At 40.5% G+C, this 20218-nt stretch overlaps 1 long non-coding RNA gene across 1 annotated transcript in view; it reads left to right on the forward strand.

Moving 5' to 3' along the window:
- The window catches only part of LOC138742568 (uncharacterized), a 34935-nt gene extending 29980 nt beyond the window's left edge, over positions 1-4955 (forward strand). Inside the window, exons 2-3 of the long non-coding RNA XR_011344271.1 lie at positions 222-399; positions 4455-4955. This is a non-coding gene — a long non-coding RNA (uncharacterized lncRNA). The remainder of the gene's footprint in view (positions 1-221; positions 400-4454) is intronic.
- Positions 4956-20218: the final 15263 nt, after the last annotated feature.

The raw sequence follows: 20218 nt of genomic DNA on the forward strand, positions 1-20218 counted from the left end.
GCCACTTCCACCCCTGAGCTACCTGCAGGTAGCTTGCTGCCGAGTATTGCTGCTAAGTCAAGTTGTGGAGTAAATGGGCTTGAGGAAAATGAAGAGGCTGAGTTCATGATGAGAAAATGAAGGTTGGGTAGCAATAAAGGAGTTTATTAAAGAAGTAAAATTGGAAAGTTGGTTTTCTAATGGTTCCTACAATTATTTTATATTCTGCTTTAATTCAACAGTTTTAATTAATCTGAAGTGGTTGACCAAACATAATTGAACAAATTGATACATCCTTCAAGCATCAAGATTGCAAATGCTATCCAGCATGTTTCAGATATTGTATCAGCAATCAAAGAAAATTATCAAAATGTTTCATGTTATACATTAAGTACCTCCATTCATCATGCCATCCTCTATGTATGTATCTGAAATGTATGAGACAATGGATGAGTTATTCAAAAGTTCTTCTGTATCTAAAAAAAGAAAGATTGTTTTTTCAGAAGATAAGGTTTTGGATTTTATCCTTCCATCAGATTCACAGTTGTCACAAAATAGGATTAAACATGAACAAATAATTTTCACGCATGGATGTGTTTCTCGTGCAAAATGACTCTTTTCTTCATTCCCTTGTATCTTTTTTGAAGGCCAAAAGGGAATAATAACCTTGATGCAGTTGACAGGCAATAAAGTAATCTTATAAGAAAATAACCTTCCTCCTTTCCAGCCTACTAACTGACACAACATTGAATGAGTGGATATGTTTAAGATAAGCGAACAGGAAGGATGCAATGGAAGCTTTGGGTGAACTCAAGTTTACAAAGTGGGAAAGGCAAAAGGACAACCCAGACTGGAATAAAATAGTCAAATCTGGAGGTTAAAAAGACACTACCTCATTATTTTCTCTTTGACTTTTGCATTAATTATTTAATTAAGTATTGTATTTACGAAACCATAATTTATAGCAATTTTGACCCTGCAAAGCACAATTGTGGCTATCACTCATAGTCGAAGATGATGGCCTTCGTTCCATTGATCCACAGAGTGAAGATACCTGCTTTTGTTTAAAATACACTTGATGTTGCACTCCAAGAAGCACACGATACTTCACAAATCAACCAACTATTTCCAATGGCATGAAAACCATGATGATTGGAGCTGATGGATTTGTTGTAGCATTTGTCCGCCTTCATGGCCCTTGTGTTCAGAGTAACACTGACCACCTGTTCCACTGTTGAGGACTTGGTTGGAATGTTCTTTTGTCAGGGACCTCGCCCTCGACTTTACTGCCTTGGGTGACCCTACCAGGTGCGTAGCTCCAGACGGCATCCCTCTCAGGATCACAGGACCGCACAAGTCTCTCCACCACAACAAGGTGACAATCCACGGAGTAGAATGCACAATACTGCTGCCGCAAAGCAACAACTTTCGTGACACGGGGTCACGATAGTAAAAACCTGATATTACAGGTAAATATGTGGTTGAGAAACTTTCAATCCACGTAGTATGTGCTACTCTGTGTCTCCTCTGCTCACATACCTATATTCCCAAAGGAATATGTACAATGGCAGTAAACAATAAAGAATTCATAGAATCATGGAAAATGTCAGCCACAGCAGCCCTTAATATGTGTCCTACGAAAAGAAAAATGCCACTCAATTGGATCCCATGCACAAGCACTAAATCTACTGTCTGGTATGACTTTATTCTTCAAGGTCACATCCAAAAACCTATTAACTGTGATTGAGGTTTCTACCTCTTCCACTCATTGAGGCAATAAATTCCAGACCCTGTCTCCCATATAAGGTTGAGAGGACAACAGTGGAGTGGTGAGCCCTAGTGAGGCAGTGCTTGTGGAAAAAATCAGCGCTGAGCTCTGACTGATACAATAATCTGTCTAAACCTGTAGTTCTCAAACTTTTCCTTTCCACTCACATACCACTTTAAGTAATCCCTATGCCATCAGTGCTCTGTGATTAGTAAGGGATTGCTTAAGGTGGTATGTGAGTGGGAAAGGAAGGTTGAGAATCACTGCTCTAGACCCAATTATTACTGAAATATTTTGCTTGAGAAAAATTGTCATTGGCCCATTTGCCTTGGAGTTATGAAACCGTGCACAATTAGATTAGATATGATTAAAAGTGTTATTTTTAAACTTTTTCTTTCCACCCACATCCCACTTTAAGCAATCCCCTACTAATCACAGAGTACCTATGGCAGAGGGATTATTTAAAGTGGGATGTGAGTGGAAAGAAAAAGATTGAGAACCACTGATCTAAAATGTTTAGTTTTGATCAACAATATTATCAGCCATTCTTAAAAAAAAGAGTAACACAAGCCTGTGAAGTGTAGGTGCCCAATTTTACTATTCACTGTACCTGGCACATGTATCAATAAAACAGTTAGGGAAGGAAATGTAAGTTGACTTTCATTTGGAAACAGAGTTATGTATAAAAGTTGAGTATAACTTTTATGTATAAAAGTTCAATTACTCAGTGATCACATCTGAAATATTGTTTACAGCTTTGGTGTCCCAACTTAAAGAAGGATATACTCACAAAGGTTGGAATGCAGCAAAGATTCCCTAGATTGATTCTTGGATGGCAAGGTTGATATTTGAGTAGAGTATGCAGATTGGACCAGTACTCTCTTGAGTTTAAAAGAATGAGAGATGATCTCATACAAAATGCATGATGGATTTGACAGGGTAGAGTAGGAAATTAGGTTTATTTTGGCTGTAGTTTCTATAACCAAGAATCATAGTTTTTAAATGGGGTCCCATTAGCCCAGGCCCCCTTCCTACCCCCAGATTTTCCCATGGCCCTGGAAATTAGTCTCTCTCATACTGTTCTCCTTTAATACTAAATTCCACTTACCAAGGCTAAGGAGTAACTTAGACAAAATAATTTGGATGGCTCACAAGTTAGAAGAGATCTTGGTCTATTTTTATGAGCAATGGCACAGCCATTAATGCATCTGCATTCAGGACTCATGGCACAGGGACACTGTCTGTGTCGACTTTGCATAATGCCCCTGCGACTACGTGAGTTTCTGACATGTGGTTTAGTTTCCTCCCGCACCCAATGCAACAATTTTCTTTCAGCTCACTTGCATTCATTTATCAGAGCCCGTTCATACTAACCTCCACTTGCTGTCTTGCGCTGACTCACAGTCCACCGAGTCTTTGGCAATTTTTGAACTCTTCCAATTATGATATTTTCACCTGTGATAAGGAAGCTGGCCATTTGCCTCATTAAGTCTTATGTCAGCACTCAGAGCAGTCCTATCAGTCACATTCCCTCCTTTATTTGTCTAAAACCTACTATCTCATACATGCCAAAATGCATGTCATCAGTCCGCCTACCATCCAGCTGCTTCAGGGCTAATTTGCTGCGATATGTTCTTCTATACCCTTATGTTTTTCCACAACAAATGGCTTATGGCATTTAAGCTGCAGTATGAAGGCAAGTTGTTGGCGTGTTCAATAACTTTGATTTTGAAAGTTATTATTGAATTTACGTCCACCTTGCTTTTAGACAATGTAATTAGAAACAAAACAGCTCAATGTGCAAAATGCACTTTTCCACCTGCCACCTTGACTCATCAATAACTTACTTTACATCTATACTTTCTGGCTACCAGCATAATAATACCTCAAAACAACCTGGTTAGGAGCAGTATGGTCATGACCCCCACACAGGACTTTATGGAAAGATAATTCTGGTTTCTACTTATATAATAGTACTGACAAATTAGCACAACCTGACACGATGAGCTGAATAGTCTCCTATATTGTGAATTCTGTCATTTCGTAATGGAGGCTAGCACTTGGCAGAAAAATATTATTTTGGAAAAAAAACCAACAAATGGAACAAGGTGGTAAAACTGCTTCAGAATTATAAAACATTAAAGGAGTCAAGAAAATGAAGGCATAATGGAAGACAGCAAAATACAAATATCGCAAAGCATTCATGGAACGTGAATGCAAAGCATTAGAGTAAAATATCTCAAAGCTCAGTGCTTTTTTCAAAATGTTGTTCAGTCCTTCCGTGTTTAAAACAAGTAGTGATCAAGGGTAAGTTGAAAGAACCAAGAGCAATTTTGCTCATTTTTAACCCTGAATCATTCACAGACAGAATTTAAAAAACTGTTGATGTTTTTAGGATATATTCAATTAGTTTAGTTTAATACTGACTGAGTAAACATAATGATTTCTCAACAGTGCCTCAATACATAAAAATTAAAGCTAACAGTGAGTTATAGTTCTTATAAGACTGATGGTAAATAAATAGATGAACATTAACATTTGTGTTCTATTTCTTTATTTATTTGAGGCAAATCATAGCTGAGAGTTTGCCAAATTTTTTTCTGTGATTCAGTACACATGTAATTAAAATCACCCACAGATTTTGCCAGTGTTTTGATGTCCATCTAGATATTTCAGATAACTGAACATGTTTTTTTTTGCTTCTTAGGTTGCCACCATATTATCTTGGTCTAAAATTGAAAACTGTCTTCCTCAATATCTTTAGAACACAAGTTGAATGTTGAACAAAATTCTTCTTTTCACTGAAAACATTATCTTTGTCATCAAGTGATTTTTGCTAGACTGAGTTTGCCAGCAGGTACTTATAACAAGAAGTCACTGTGAAACACTTTGAACTTCCTTATAAACACTCAAGAAAGTTAATGGATATAGGCCAGCAGTCCACATGTAAAGCATTAAGGAGCTGGATAATGCTTCACCAAGACTGTACCTCTTGTTCACAGTCCCATGGAATAAGTTGAGATTTGGGCATCAATAGTACATCCATCCTGCTGTAATGCAAGGGTAGAATAGGGTTCAACTTGCCCAAACCACTCACACCTCCTTGCAAACACTGATGGCTATTTGAGAGTGTCCTCTAAAGGACCTTTTCAACAGCCGTCAAACATTTGATAAAAGATCATTAAAATATTTTAAAATAGCATATTATGTAACCAATAAAATATTAATGTATTTAAAATGCATTGAGATGATACATTAATTATGCAATATTAATTAAACAAAGAAAACACATGAACTTTCATTTAATTGAATGGACTATGCTAATGTTCATACCATTGCTAATGTATAGTTGAGGGGTCAGATTTGAAGAGAATCTAGGACTTGCCTTAACCAGATCTGACAAGTTCTAAGTGCAGCAACAGAATTGGAGGGAAGATCAGGTAGTGAAAGAAGGACTGTTCCATCCAGGTTTGCTTTGAAGGAAACAGCTGTGAAATGGAGGAGCAGTACAAGGGGGTCGGGAGGTGGATGAGACAAAAGTGGACAGATGTAGCTAAATGAACCTCTAAATATTGAGGATTCCCCAAGCAGCAATGAAGCCCTCTTCATATTTCTGTGCACAGCACATTGAAAAATCATTGTATCAAGATGAGCTCTGCTAAAATATTTTAGCTTTTTAAAAATGTTATTTATCTATGAGGCTTGTGGGTCAGAAGAGCCTGTTATTGTGCCGCACGTCTAATTTTAAAAAAATTCCTGAATTTGTATTTCCACATTCATTTCACATCCCTCCACTTCGTGAAAATCATGAAAAAAATCCATTCTCTGTAGTTTTCTTGTGCATGGACAGTTTTCAACATGTGTAGAGTGCAGATCAATAATTCTGAATCCCTAATCTGCTCTAAGACCTTACTGGTGGAATGCTTAAACATATCATCTGATATAGTCTGAAAGGGTATCAGAATTGACAGTCATATTGCTTGGAAGTGTGAATAATATGGGGAGTTGGTATAGCTGCGCTGGGTAGATGACGTCTCCAGAATGGAGGACCATCGCCTTCCCAAGATCGTGTTATATGGCGAGCTCTCCACTGGCCACCGAGACAGAGGTGCACCAAAGAAGAGGTACAAGGACTCCCTAAAGAAATCTCTTGGTGCCTGCCACATTGACCACCGCCAGTGGGCTGATCTCGCCTCAAACCGTGCATCTTGGCGCCTCACAGTTCGGCGGGTAGAAATCTTCTTTGAAGAAGACCGCAGAGCCCACCTCACTGACAAAAGACAAAGGAGGAAAAAGTCAACACCCAATCCCAACCCACCAATTTTCCCTTGCAACCGCTGCAACCGTGTCTGCCTGTCCCACATCAGACTTGTCAGCCACAAACGAGCCCCTCTATAAATCTTCGTCCTCAAAGCCAAGCCAAAGAAGAAGAAGCCAAGAACAACAAGAAAGCTGTAAAGAATCTAGCACACATTTGCCAAAAGACATTTTTGTGACATTTTCTGGCTGTTTGCAGCTGTCTGGAGGCTCGAGGGTGTCTTCTTTGCTCTGAGTATGAACTCTGTAATACCTTATATCAAAGTGAAGCTATTTGAATTCCTGAGTGACCTGAATGTCCATTAACACTTTCATTCTGACTGCAGCAGATATTCCTGCCTCAGAAAGCGATCACATAAAAATAACCAACACTTCTTTTTCCCTTCCCCCTCATTCAGGCTATCATCCCATGCAATGTATTCCTTGCTCATCCCTCGCCCTTTTCATTCAACACATTAGAGGCCTTTTTAGTGAATTCTGGAAGGATCCAAATCAAGGAAATTGGAGAGAGTAGTCAATTTTGAGAAGAATGATCACAGGGCAACTTGTCCAGCAGACAGAGTCAGCTTCCAATGCAAGGTCCTAGTCTCTTGTTTTATGGGTTATATTATATATTATGCTATATATAAATAGGTCTTTAAAAGAGATAGATTGTGGGGATTCAGTATAGGTCACTTCACAAGCGGAGTAACACTTCACAAAAGACACCTCATTTAAAATGCAAGAACTTTGCTGAAGCTCGACATTCAGGCTCCGGTGATTTTGCAGAGACAATGGAACTGCTTTGGGAAAGAACTTCAAAAGCAGGTGCAAATGGAAGAGTCCAGGCTCAAGTGCTGATAAAGAACTTTCAAGTATTGGGTTTGGAGGCCTGCAAGGAGAGCTGGTTTTTACAAGCAGAGAGAGAGGAAAGAAGAAAGAGGAATTTTCTTTCAGGGAGAGAGAGGTCAGTTCTGCAGTAGCTTTTGGAGGCTGCAACATGGCAAGCTGGCAGGCTTGTTGAAAACCCCATTTTGAAGATGTATTGTGAGTTCTGAGTTCAGCCTGTTGTAGCCCTTACAAGACAAAATGGATGACTAGAGTGTTTCTCCTGAAATAAGGGAAACAAAAGGATCTCTGTGGTGACCTGGATGAAGAGGTTATCATTTGGAAAACCCATGATGGAGCGAGTTTCTTCAGCAAGACACTGAAGTGACTGATTGGAGGAAATCAGTTTGTGTGTGTCCAACGAACAACAAACATCTCTCTCAGAAACCAGTAAGAACCTTCTTGAGCAGTAACCATTTAACTGTTTCCACCAGAGCTTGGTGAAAATTCATAAATGTTAAATTCTGTGCACAGTACGAGAATTGCCTGATTCCGGTGAACTTGGAGGAGTGAGATTGGACTGTGAATCAAAGAACTTTCCTGAACTTAAACACACATTACATACATGTGCACTTAGAATGAGAAGGTCAGTTAAGTTAGGTCAAGTTAAGTCACTAATAATAAGTTAAAGTTTTATCCTGTTTTTATGTTTAAAGGAAATGAAAAGCAACTTTTGTTGAAGTAAAAAATTGTCTTGGTTAATTTCTATTGCTGCTGGGTTTTGGTGTCCTCATGGCTCGTAACACTTGGATTTGGAAGGCATCAATAAGGTGTATCTTCCTCATATACACCTTAGTGGCATGCAGTCACATAGCACTGATACATGCCCTTCAACCTCCCTCTCCTTCCTTGTGTAGTAAAAACTGCTTCCTTTAAACTGCATCACTGAACCTTGTTCCTGATAGCCGCATGTGCTTGAGTACAAGGCTGCTGCTATTGCTGTAGTCCCTCTTCCAAATGTTGCCCATACTCCTCTTCCAAGCTCTGTTGTTGCTGTTCTTCAGCGTAGTCCTTATTCCAGGTCCAAAGACAACATTAATACTGATGGACAAGTCATAGTCTCATAATGGCAAACTAGCACAACAGTCTCCAAAGTTGTCTTCGTAAATTCCAAAGAAACTGTCAGCAAAGGTATGGTCAAGACAAATAGGCAATAAAACAACTGTGGTCTTAATCCTTCATTTTCAATTTGTTCTTGCCATATTTTGCTGATGAATTCCAGCATGTGGGCTGCAGGTACATAGGATAATTCATGTTTATACACCTCTAATTGAGCAATTAACATATTGAAATACACAACCCAGCTCTCTCAAGGAGGTTATTCTCATGTAACCTCTTGCGATGAATTTCAATCCAGAAATTGGAACCATATTTCTACCACACATCCAATTCACTGCTTTTATTTTGACTTCCACTCTTAAACCAACATGATCCTGAATATGAAGGTTCCCCCAATAGTTATTGTTTCATCTTGTATTCGTATGTGTGAGTTCTTAGACAGCTTAGAAGTGGACAGTCTTGTCTCCATATGTTCGGATCTCTGTCAAATTGGCTGCATGGAGGCGAGGTCCTTGAGGCCGATTCTGTGACTCAATGGCTGTGGCCGGGATGACGCTGATCTGGGCCATGGCGTTGATGAGGAAGCGTCGGCCGCTACTGAATCCCGCAGGTAGAGAAGGCTGTGTTGTTGGCCAGCCGCCACAGCCATTAACAGCGGCTGGCCTGCTTGTTTCTCTGGAATGAGCAGAGCTGACAATACTTCCGAGCCTTGGCTCCTCAGCGCTGGTGGAAGAAGCAGAGGCCTGAAGTGGATGGCTTGCTTCTAGCTATGCTCTTTGAGGCCCCTGCAGGGCTGGTTGTTCCACCACAGCGCTAGAGGAAGGCTTGTCGTGGTCATGCCCATGACTCATAACCTGCTGGACTGCTGAACTCTCTGGGAATCATTCGAGCCATAGCTCCTGAGCTTTTTGACCGACCATCCTAGGGTCAACAAAGCTCTCCTAGGACAGTAATGGCCGGATGTCTTCAGGCATACGGTCAAGGAAGATGCGCTCGATGAGTGGGCAGTTGGTATGATCGCGCATGAGCACAAGCATCTCATCCATCAACTCGTTTGGAGTTCTGTCCCCCAAGATATAGAGGCGCAGCATCTGAGTGGCACGCTGGTGCCTGGAGAAGCTGAGGGAGCTGGTGAGCACCCGCTTTATGGTCCCGTACTTATCTTCCGTGGGTGGGTGCTGAACGAGGTGCAGTACTCGTTTGGCGGTGGCCTGGTACAGGGTAGCGGCCACATGGTAGAACTTGGTTGAATCCAATGAAATCTTTTGGAGGTGAAACTGAGCCTCTGCGTGGCTGAACCAGGTCTCCGGCTCCTGAACCCAGAAGTCAAGAAGCTTGATGGCTATAGTGTTGATCGAAGGGTCATTCATGTCAGGTTCAAAGACGTTTAAACCTGTCAGGATCACCAATTGTAGCAGTGGCTACACTGCTAACTGAAGGATCGCACAACCTCAGTGAGTTCAGTGAGCAAAACTCATTTATTGCAGGCTGCCTGCGCTGGTCTTATATTTCCAGTCCAGACCTGGCTGAGAACCGTGCTGGGAGGCCCCGACGTCACTGGGGCATCATGTGGGTTACCAATCGCGAGCTTCTGAGCTTGATGCTGAGGTTGGGGGTAAACCCCCGACAGCGCCATTTTGGCCGGCTGCCCTGCTGCATGCGTGACAAGCGGGACTGGTTTGCCTCCCTAATGGCATACCACCACATCCTTTTAATTACCTTCATCCCACTTCTGACACCATGTTTCATCTTTTATTTGTATGTGTGAACTCTTACACAACAGACAGATGAAGGAAAATGTTCTTTACTTTAAAGTTATTGTAAACAGCAACATGAGGCAGGCCATGAGGCTGCAAGTCTCCATTACAGATCTAACATTCTGTCTCTTGCTCTGTGTCATCCCCTGCTGGCACCCATGTCCCATCAAACAGGAGCTGTAATCCTTAAGGCATTGCTAGTTGCATTGCCACCATGATCACTATCATTATAGCAAATAATTTGGATATCTTGTTGAAAAAACCTTTTCCTCAGTAATTCTGAATTATGCATTTTTATTTAACAAGAGCTTCTTCTGATCCAAAGCAATCTTTTTTTTTTCCCTTTAGGTCAGTGGTTCTCAACCTTTTATTTCCACTTACATACTACTTTGAATATTCCCTATTCCCTATGCCATAGGTGCTCTGTGATTAGTAAGGGATTGCTTAAGTTGGTATGTTGGTGGAAAGTAAAAGTTGGAAAACCACTGTTTTAATCATACCTAATTGACTTGTTATGTGCAGTTTCATAACTCCAAAGGAAATGGGCCAATGGCAATTTTTCTCATGCAAAATATTTCAGTTACAATTGGGTCTAGAGCAGTGACTTAAGCAATCCCTTACTAATCAAAAAGCAACAATGGCATAGGGATTACTTAAATGATATGTGAGTGGAAAGAAAAGGGTTGAGAACCATTGCTTTAGGTACTGGATGATAAAATAAACTTTCACATGAAATAGTCTAAAGACATCCATTAGTGTTTTTTAAAACTTGACTTTACACCTGTTGCTGGGACTGGATGGCTTCAGGTATGAGCAGAAGTTGGACAGACTGGGAGTATTTTCCCTGAAACTCAAGAAATTGAGGGGTGATCTTATAAACATTTATAAAATCATGAGGGGCATTAACTGTATAAAATGGATGATCAGTCTTTTTTCTATAAAGTAAGGGAATGTCTCTCTAGGTTGTAAATGTTTAAAGTGATAGGCAAAAGATTTAATGAGAATCCAAGACAAAAGTGTTTTATAAAGGATGGTGGGTATATTGGATGAGATCCAGAGGAACAGATAGAAGCAAGCACAATTTGCATGGTTCACCATAGAAGCATCGAACACCACAGCACAGAAACAGAATTCTTCAGCCCTTCTAGTCTGAACCAAATTATTTTATTTTTGCCTAGTCCCACGAGCGTGCACACAATCCATAGCCCTCCATACCTCTACTATGCATGTTCCTGCCCAACTTCATCTTAAGTGTTAAAATTGAACCCACATTCACCACCTCAACTTGCAGCTTGTTCCACACTCCCACCACTCTCTATATGAAGAAGTTCCCCCTCATGTTCACTCTAATCCTTTCCTCTTTCATTCTTACCCCATGTCCTCTGGTTTGTATCTCACCTACCCTGAGTGGAAAACAAAACATCTACATTTACTCTGTCTATCCCTCTCATAGTTTTAAATACCTCTATCAAATCTCCCCTCATTCATCTACACTCCAGGGAATAAAGTCCTAACCTGTTTAACCTTTCCCAGTAACTCAGTTCTTGAAATATGGAGATCATCCTAGTAGATTTTTTCTGCACTCTTTCTATTTTATTGATATCTTAGGAGACCAAAACTGCACAAAATATTCCAAATCTGGCCTCACCAATGTCTTATACAATTTTACCAAAACATCCCAACTCCTATACTCAATACTTTGATTTATGATGCCCAAGACACCAAAAGCTCTCTTTACATCCCTATCCACATGTGACGTCACTTTCAGGGAATTATGCACCTTTATTCCCAGATCCCTCTGCTCTACCACACTCTTCAGTGCCCTACCATTCACTGTGTATGTCCTTTCTTGGTTCGTCCTTCCAAAATGTAACACCTCACATTTGTCTGCATTAAATTCCATCTGCCATTTTTCAGCCCATTTCTCCAGCTGTTCCAGATCCCTGTGCAAGCTTGAAAACTTTCTATGCTGTCCACATTGCCTCCAATCTTAGTGTCATCTGCAAACTTAGTGTCATCCAGTTTACCAGATTAACATCTAGATCATTGATATAGAGGACAAACAACATTGGTCCCTGCACCGATCCCTGAACACACCACTAGTACCAACTTCCAGTCTGAGAAGCAATCATCCATCACTGCTCTCTTGCTTCTTTCATCCAGCCATTGTTGAAACCAGTCACTACTTCACCACGAATGCATAGCATAAAAAACTTCCTGACTAACCTCCCCTGTGGGATCTCATGAAAGGCCTTACTTAATTCCATGCAGACAACATACACAACCTTTCCATCATCAACTTTCCAGGTAACCTACTCTAAAAACTCTGTATGATTGGTTAAGCATGACCTACCACACACAAAGCATGTTGACTATTCCCAATCAGTTTCTGGCTATTTAAATAATTGTATATCAAATCTCTAAGAACATCTTCCAATAATTTACCTACTACTTACGTCAGGCTCACCAGTCTATAATTTCCAGGGTTACTTTTTGATCCATTTTTTAAACAACAGAACAACGTAAACTACCCTTCAATCCCCTAGCACCTAACCCATGGCTAAGGACCTTTTAAGTATTTCTACAGAGCCCCTGCAATTTCTACACTAGCTTTCCTCAAGGTCTGAGGGAATATCTTGTCAGACCCTGGTGATTTATTCAACCTTATTTGCTTTAAGACAGCAAGTACATAATTTGATTTGTAATTAAATCATTAATTTAATTTAATGAATTTAATCTATTTATTCTGTTTAGGTTCCATCATCTCGCTGCTTACTGCTCACAACTGTGCCTTTTTACTGAAGGAATACTGATGAAGAAAATATTTAAAATCTCTCCCATCTCTTCTGCCTGCATACAAAACCAACCACTCTAATCTTCAAGAGACCAATTTTGTCCCTTACTATCCTTTATGCTCTTAATATAACTGTATAAACCCTAAGGATTTTACTTCACATTGCCTGCCAAAACAACATCATCTTTTTTTAAATCCTTCCTGATTTCTTTCTTGAGGTTTTTCTTACATTTTTATACTCCTCATGTACCTCATTTGCTCCATGTTGCCTATAACTGTTATATACCTCTCTCTTCTTCCGAACAAGATCCCCAATATCCCTCAACAACCAAGGTTCCCCATGCTTGCTAACCTTGCTTTAAGCCTTTAAAAACATAAAAACTCTGTACACTCAAAATGTCACCTTTGAAGGTCCTCCACGTTCCTTACACATATTTGCCTGAAAACAACTTATCCCAATCCACACATTCTAGATACTTTCTCATTTCCTCAAAATTAACCTTTCTCCAATTTAGACCTGAGGCCCAGATCTATCCTTCTCCATAATTAACTTGAAACTAATGGCATTATGATCACTGGACACAAACTGGCCCCTTACACATACCTCTTTCACCTGTTCTGTCTTGTTCCCTGAACATATTTCCAAATTCCAGGTCATCCAGCCCTTCTACAGGATTGGGGTGCCAGTCAATATGTGGAAAATTAAAACCTCCTGCTATTACAACCTTGTGTTTCCTGCAGCTGTCTGCTATCTCGCTAAGATTTGCTCCTCCAATTCTCATTAACTATTGGGCAGTCTATAATACAACCACATGAGTGTGGTCATACCTTTCCCATTCCTCAGCTCCACCCATATAGCCTCAGTATTCAAGCTCTCGTCTGTCCTGCTTGAGTGCAGCTGTGATATTTTCCCTAATGAGAAATGCCACTCCTCCTCTTTTCATCCCCCCTCCCCCATTCTAAAATACATTTATATGGATTCATGGATATGAAATGTTTTGAGAAATATCAGTTAAACACAGGCAAATGGGAAAAGTTCTGAAAGACATCTTGGCCTGCATTGACAGGGAGATTCATAGGGCATCTTTCCATGTTGTATAACTCTGTTTCTTATCAATTACTTTTTTTAAAAAAATTATTTATTTTTCACACTATGAAGCATAATAACCAAAATACACACAAACATTTCCTTCTTGAATATACACAGTGTCATTTTCTCCCCTTTTTCCCCCTCCCTTCCCTCCCTCCTTTACACCCCCCCCCCTCTCCACCCACTCAACGTTCAACCTATATGATACATTAAACCCATTAAACAATGTCATCACATAATGAAAATAAACAAGAAATTTGTGTCTTCTACTTTTACATACTGGGTCAGTTCATTTCGTCTTCTTCTCCTTCTGTCATTTGAAGACATTGGGTGGAATGATTTAGGCTTCATATATGAATGAAGCCTTCCTTCTCCCATCATTATTATGAAGGAATTGCAGTAGAAAGCATTTATATGATCATTCGTGTGTTAGAAGTCAAAAGTTGTGGAGGAATTGTTGGGATTATTCTGGTGTGATTTTCACTTTGGTAGGTCAAAAACAGAATTTTGGATCAGGATATTGAACTGTATCATGAGTTTGAAGTTAATGGATATGGTTCAAGGGAGCCCTAGGGTTCGGGATCTAATCAGCTGGAGTATGGTGGTAGAGAATCCAAATGATATTGACAGAGGTGAGTTCAATGGGGTTGAGGTGGAGGGGATGGAGGGGTATGTAAATCCTTATAGGATTACAGACAGGAGATTCCTTGCACTGGACACAACAATAAAAAAAAAACTGGATAATAGCAGTTAAAGGGCCAATCTATTTCATGAAGAGCTGATTTTGCCAGACTGTATTGTGATGTTCGCAAGCAAGTGAATAATTTTCAGATGACTGGAACATCTGACTCGAAGACATATTGCCATACCTGCACTTATTTGGATTCTTCAGCCTGTAAGAGCAGCATGCATCAATCTCACACAATGTGAGAGGGTTCAAGCCTTTTTTATCTGCAAATCACAGACTGGCTTTGTTCAGACTGAAATACATCTTTTAATCATTGATTTTGTCTTCCCTATGAGAGTTCTGAATTATCGGTTCAACTATAGATCACTCTCCACAGGAAGCTACCAGAAAGACCAATGTGAATTTAAATGTCCAACGAAACACAAGGCAGTTTTAGAAACACCAGCATCAGTTAAAGGAAATGCAAACGTCTTCCATGAAATATGCAATTAAAATTTGCTGTGGGTATTTCAATGATCCTGGGCACTGTCTATACGAAATGTTCCCTTTATTTCTGTTTTTTCTTAGATGCTCTGATTTCCCCCCAACTCCCAACAATAGTCTGGTAGATTAACTGGCTACTTTAAATAACCCCTCAGTGTGCATAAGCGACAGAAAAAAATCAAAAGGCAGGGAAAGGACACATGAGGGATAATAAATTGCAAAGGTATGGAAAATTAAGAAAGGAGGATTGTGGCTGTTGGGAGAGCTCTGCTGGGAGCCAGCATGGACAGGATGGGCCATAGGGCATAATGGTTCAATTGTGTTCTAATAATTAAGTATGTAAATTGACTTAATTGAAGCAGCTGTTTGCATAAATCAAACTGACTGTAGGTCCCATGATAGATTGTATCATAATTTTCACAACTGTTTCTTAAGACAATTGCCCCTCTGTGAAAGTCAGCCCTCGTGAGGTGAGGCACAATTCCCTCCACAAGAAATACATATCTCTGATTAAAGATAAATACCAAGGATCCAGATAGCAAGATATATATCATCAGTCATCAATATTTTTGTTAACTTTATAGCAATGACTGTTCCATTAGTTCATTCAACAATAAATCCTTTCCATCAAAGATTAGAAAATGAGAAATGTTGATTGTGTGATTTACAACGTGTCTGAGTTATTCAAATATATACATATACCCTGCTGCATGAAACTACATCAGAATGGTTGGAAGATCTTATACTCCATTGTAATCTGACTAACTGCTTTCAATTGACTAACCCTCTGACACAAACTCTCACACTGGCCGTGGCAGCCTACAGGACCAAACCTCTGTCATAAACTCTCTCCCTGGTCTGTCTCACTGACCACCCTCTCCCCTTTAACATACCTGACCCTCCTCTCCTTTCCTTGGGTTCTTCCTACTGTCTACCTCCTGATTCATCCCATCTTCCTTCCCACCCCCCAACAACCTCCACTTCATTGACCCCCATTCCAACCCCTGTCTGGCCATAGCCATTCCCCAACCTTTCACTCTTTGAGATGGAACACTCTGTTCTCAGTGGAGGCATCACCTTTATCCCCTTTCGCGTCCACCTCAACATATTCCTCGCATGCCATGATGCCAGACTCTTCTGTCAGCTCCGTGGCTATGCCCATATTTGCAACTCGGATTCTCCAACCCCACTACAGATGCCTAGTCCCATCTTAAACCTTCTTCCTCCTCCTGGACACCTCGTTCTGACCTTGTGCTTGGAATGAATCTTTATATTTCCAATCTCCATTTCACCACTCCATCACTTATTCTAATCTCTCCCCCTCAGAACTCTCTGCCCTCCACTCTCTCCACACCAATTCCAGACTCACTATAAAACCCACAGACAACAGTGGCACTGTTGTGATCTGGCTCACTGACCACTATCTAGCCGAAGACACATAACAACTCCCAGACACCTCCTCTGTGCGCTGGAACCAGAAATTCCAGCACACGGATCCCTGCTACACCAAGATAAGGAAGACCTACTGTTCTTTCCTGAGACTGCATTCTGGCAAGTCAGATCACCTGGCTATCCTCCTTCTGCCTTCAGAACCCGAAAAGTGACGCTTCAGGACAGCCAGACGGTGGTCTCAGGAAGCTGAAAAACGGTTACAGGACTTCCTCGAGTCAGTGGATTTGGTGCTGTTCAAGGACTCAGCTGAGGACAGCCAGACGGTGGTCTCAGGAAGCTGAAAAACGGTTACAGGACTGCCTTGAGTCAGTGGATTTGGTGCTGTTCAAGGACTCAGCTGAGGATCTAAATGATTAAACAAAGGTCATTAAACACTTTATCAAAACAGCTGTGGATGAGCATGTCCCCACCAAATCATTCAGGGTTTTCACCAACCAGAACAATAAAATTCAGAATCTGCTGAGAGCCAGATTACTGAATTTTAAGACTGGAGATCCAGAACACTACACGTATAATCCAAGAAAATCCACCTCCTGGGTGAAGTGTAAGTTCAGGACGAGAATAGAACCATTGAAGGATACACAACAGCTGTGCCAAGGCTTAAATGACATAACTTGCTACAAAACCAAATCCTGTGCAGTAGGATACAGAAAAGCTTCACTCTGAGATTAACTCAATTAGTTTTATGCCCAATTTAACTCCCAGAACAAGAATGAACCAGTATGCACCTTGATGATCACCTAATGTCAGCATCTACAATGATATGTGGACTGCCCTGGGTGAATTGGGTGTGCATTTGGGTGAATCCAAGGAAAGCATTAGGTCCGGATGGAGTGACCATCTGAGTACTGAAAACTTGTACTGACAAATTTGCTGATGTATTTATGGATATCTTCAACATCATAATCCTACTGGCATGGTACACTTGTTTCAAACAGGCTTAAATCATACCTGGCCCCAAGAAGAGTGTGGTGACATGTCTAAATGACTACTGACCAGTGGCTCCAACTTTACAATGATGAAATGTTTTGAGAGACTTGTGTTGAAGCATATCAACTCCGGTCTGAATGGCAACTTGGATCCACTCCAATTTGTCTATGGCAGATGCTCTCACTGGCTCTATACAAAAGTCTGGATGGAACATCAGCACAGCAAAGTGCATCCATCCACTTTATCAACTACAATTTGGCATTCAACACCATCATCCCCTCTAAACTGATCCACAAACTCTAAGATCTGGGCCACAAACCACACCGTGTAATTGAATCCTGCATTTCCTCATGGCTAGACCATAATCAGTGAAGATTGGTAAGAACATCTCCTCCATCAGTTCCAGAGTACCAAAGGGTTGTGTTATGAGCACTCCTATGTCTGTGCAGCTCAATATGACAATAATATCTTCGGCAAATTTGCCAACCAAACCACAGTAGTGGGTGGTATCAAAGGAGGTGATGAGTCGGCATACAGGAAGGAGATGAAAACTTGGCTTTATGGTGGCACCAACAACATTATCTCACTCAATGTCACCAAAACCAAGGAGCTGATTATGGACTTTAGGAGGGGAAACCAGAGGTGTATGATCCCATGATCATTTCGGGATCAGAAGTAGAGAGGGTGAACAAATTTAAATTTCTCGGAGTCACTATCTCAGAGGACCTTTCCTGAACACATCACACTAATGTCATTATGCATAAAGCATTTCAGCACCTCACTTTTTCAGGGGTTTGCAGAAGTTTGGTATGACATCAAAAACTTGGCAGATTTCTACAGATGCGTGGTGGAAAGTGTGCTGACCAGCTGCAGCATGGACTAGGGGCATCAATACCTCTAAGCAGAAAGGCCTGCAAACAATAATAGACTAGGCCCAGTTAAATCTCTCCCCACCATGAAGAAAATATACATGAAACACTGCCGTCAGAGAGCAGCAGCAATCATCAAGGATCCACACCACCCAGGACATGCTCTGTTCTCTCTGCGGTCATCAGGAAAGAGATATAGGTGCCACAAGACTCATACTACCAGATTCAAGAACAGTTGATACCCTCCACTATCAGATTCCTAAACTATAAAATGAAAACAAAATGCTTAAAGTTTAGGCAGGTGCTGCAGAGAGTCGAGTTGACATTTTAGGTGACCTTTCATCAGAACTTCTTTTTGATAAGATGTTAACCTTTATTTCAGATTTACAACAGTCATGTTTTGTTTCATTTGTTGAGAATTGATTACAATCTTTTTCTAAACCAAACTAATCTAAAGCAGAGAACCAGAATTGCTGGTTTAGACTGAGCCCATTCATCTCAAGATCGTCAACTTTCAGTATGTTGTACAGATGCTTATTGACTGCCTAATTATTGCTTGTATTCTCTCTTCATTTTTTTTGGCAACCATTTAATAATTGTTATTTCCAAGTTCACATTTATTATCAGAGTACATTGATGACATTACATACAATCCTAAGATTCTTTTTCCTGAGGGCCAGGAAGAATTTCTACTTATCCATATTGCAAATAATCAAGAAAAGATACATATGCAAAATAGACAAACTTAGTCAGAGACTCAATGAAAGGCTTTTATTTTCCATGTTATTTTCTGTAATGCAGTCAGTTAGTTTGCATTGCTTTCTTGGTTTACATTTATCTGCTGTGATTGGTGCTATGATTAGATGAGATTGTAGGTGGCTATAGGTCAACAGGATATGCAAAGCCCAAGAAAAAGCTATCACACGGAAGGGTGGAAGGGAAGGGGAGAATCTTTTTAAATAAGCTTGTGTGAAGTCTATTGCCAGTGTTGGACTTCATGGTGAAGGTCGAAGTATGTCTCAGATGCGTTATAAAGACTCATTCTGCATGAATGACCGAGACTGACCACGGACCATACTTGCATGAACAAATTCCAAAAAGTAGCATCCAGACATGTGATGTAGACAGCTAGATATCACAAAATATGTCTGAGCATCCTTATGCTTTGGTGTGTTAAACATTCATCAGGCATAGGGTGGCACAGTTAGCATAGCGGTTTGTGCATCTTGGGTTCAAATCACATGCTGACTATAAGGAGTTTGTACGTTCTCCCCGAGTCTGCATAGGTTTCCTCCGGGTGCTCCAGTTTCCTCCCACCATTCAAAAATGTACCGGAGGTTGTAGGTTAATTGGGTGTCATTGGGCAGCACGGGTTCATGGGCTGAAAGGGCCTGTTACTGTGCTGCATGCCTATTATTTCAATTTACATTTTAAAAAATTCAAAGGATAATATCGGAGCATGCAGCAATTCACAGCTCAATTTAGCAAATTGTTTTCTAATGAACTTTGTACATGTAATGCACGTAAAGCTTTCATCAAATCATCAAAATCCAGACCACACAGTGCTCATTCAATAAATTTTAACTTAAAATATAATCTAAGCAGTCCTGTTGGGAGAACAGCAATTCATGATAAATTACTTGGTTAATAATAATCAAGTCAAGCAATTGCATTAATGAAAGTTTAATGTTGGTAAAGTACACAGTCATATTTCAGGATGGTCATATTTGGGGGAGCATGGTTGGCATAGCAGTTCGCACAAAACCTTTACTGCTCCAGCAGTCAGGACCGGGCTCCAGTTTCCTCCCACTGTCCAAAACATTCAGTGGGTGTAGATGAATTGGGTGCAAATTGAGCAGGCACAGACTAGAGGGTTGAAATGACCTGTTATGGTGCTGTATGTTTACATTTAAATTTAAAATAACAAGAAAACTGATAACTGACAAAAAATTGTTCTCTTGCAAATTGATTTTTTTCTGTCAAATGCTGATCAGCTGATGGCATATTTCAGATCAGATGACATGTGTTGTCAGGTCATAAAACAGAAATGTCATATCACACAAAATTGCCTTTAGTCTGCCATAAGGCTGATTGAAGACAAAGCTACAGCCAACTACACCAGCGGGTTTCAAACTGCCCCTCATAACCTTGCATCCTACCTTCTA

Source organism: Narcine bancroftii, chromosome 1 (genome assembly GCF_036971445.1).
Source record: "Narcine bancroftii isolate sNarBan1 chromosome 1, sNarBan1.hap1, whole genome shotgun sequence".
Lineage (NCBI taxonomy): Eukaryota > Metazoa > Chordata > Chondrichthyes > Torpediniformes > Narcinidae > Narcine > Narcine bancroftii.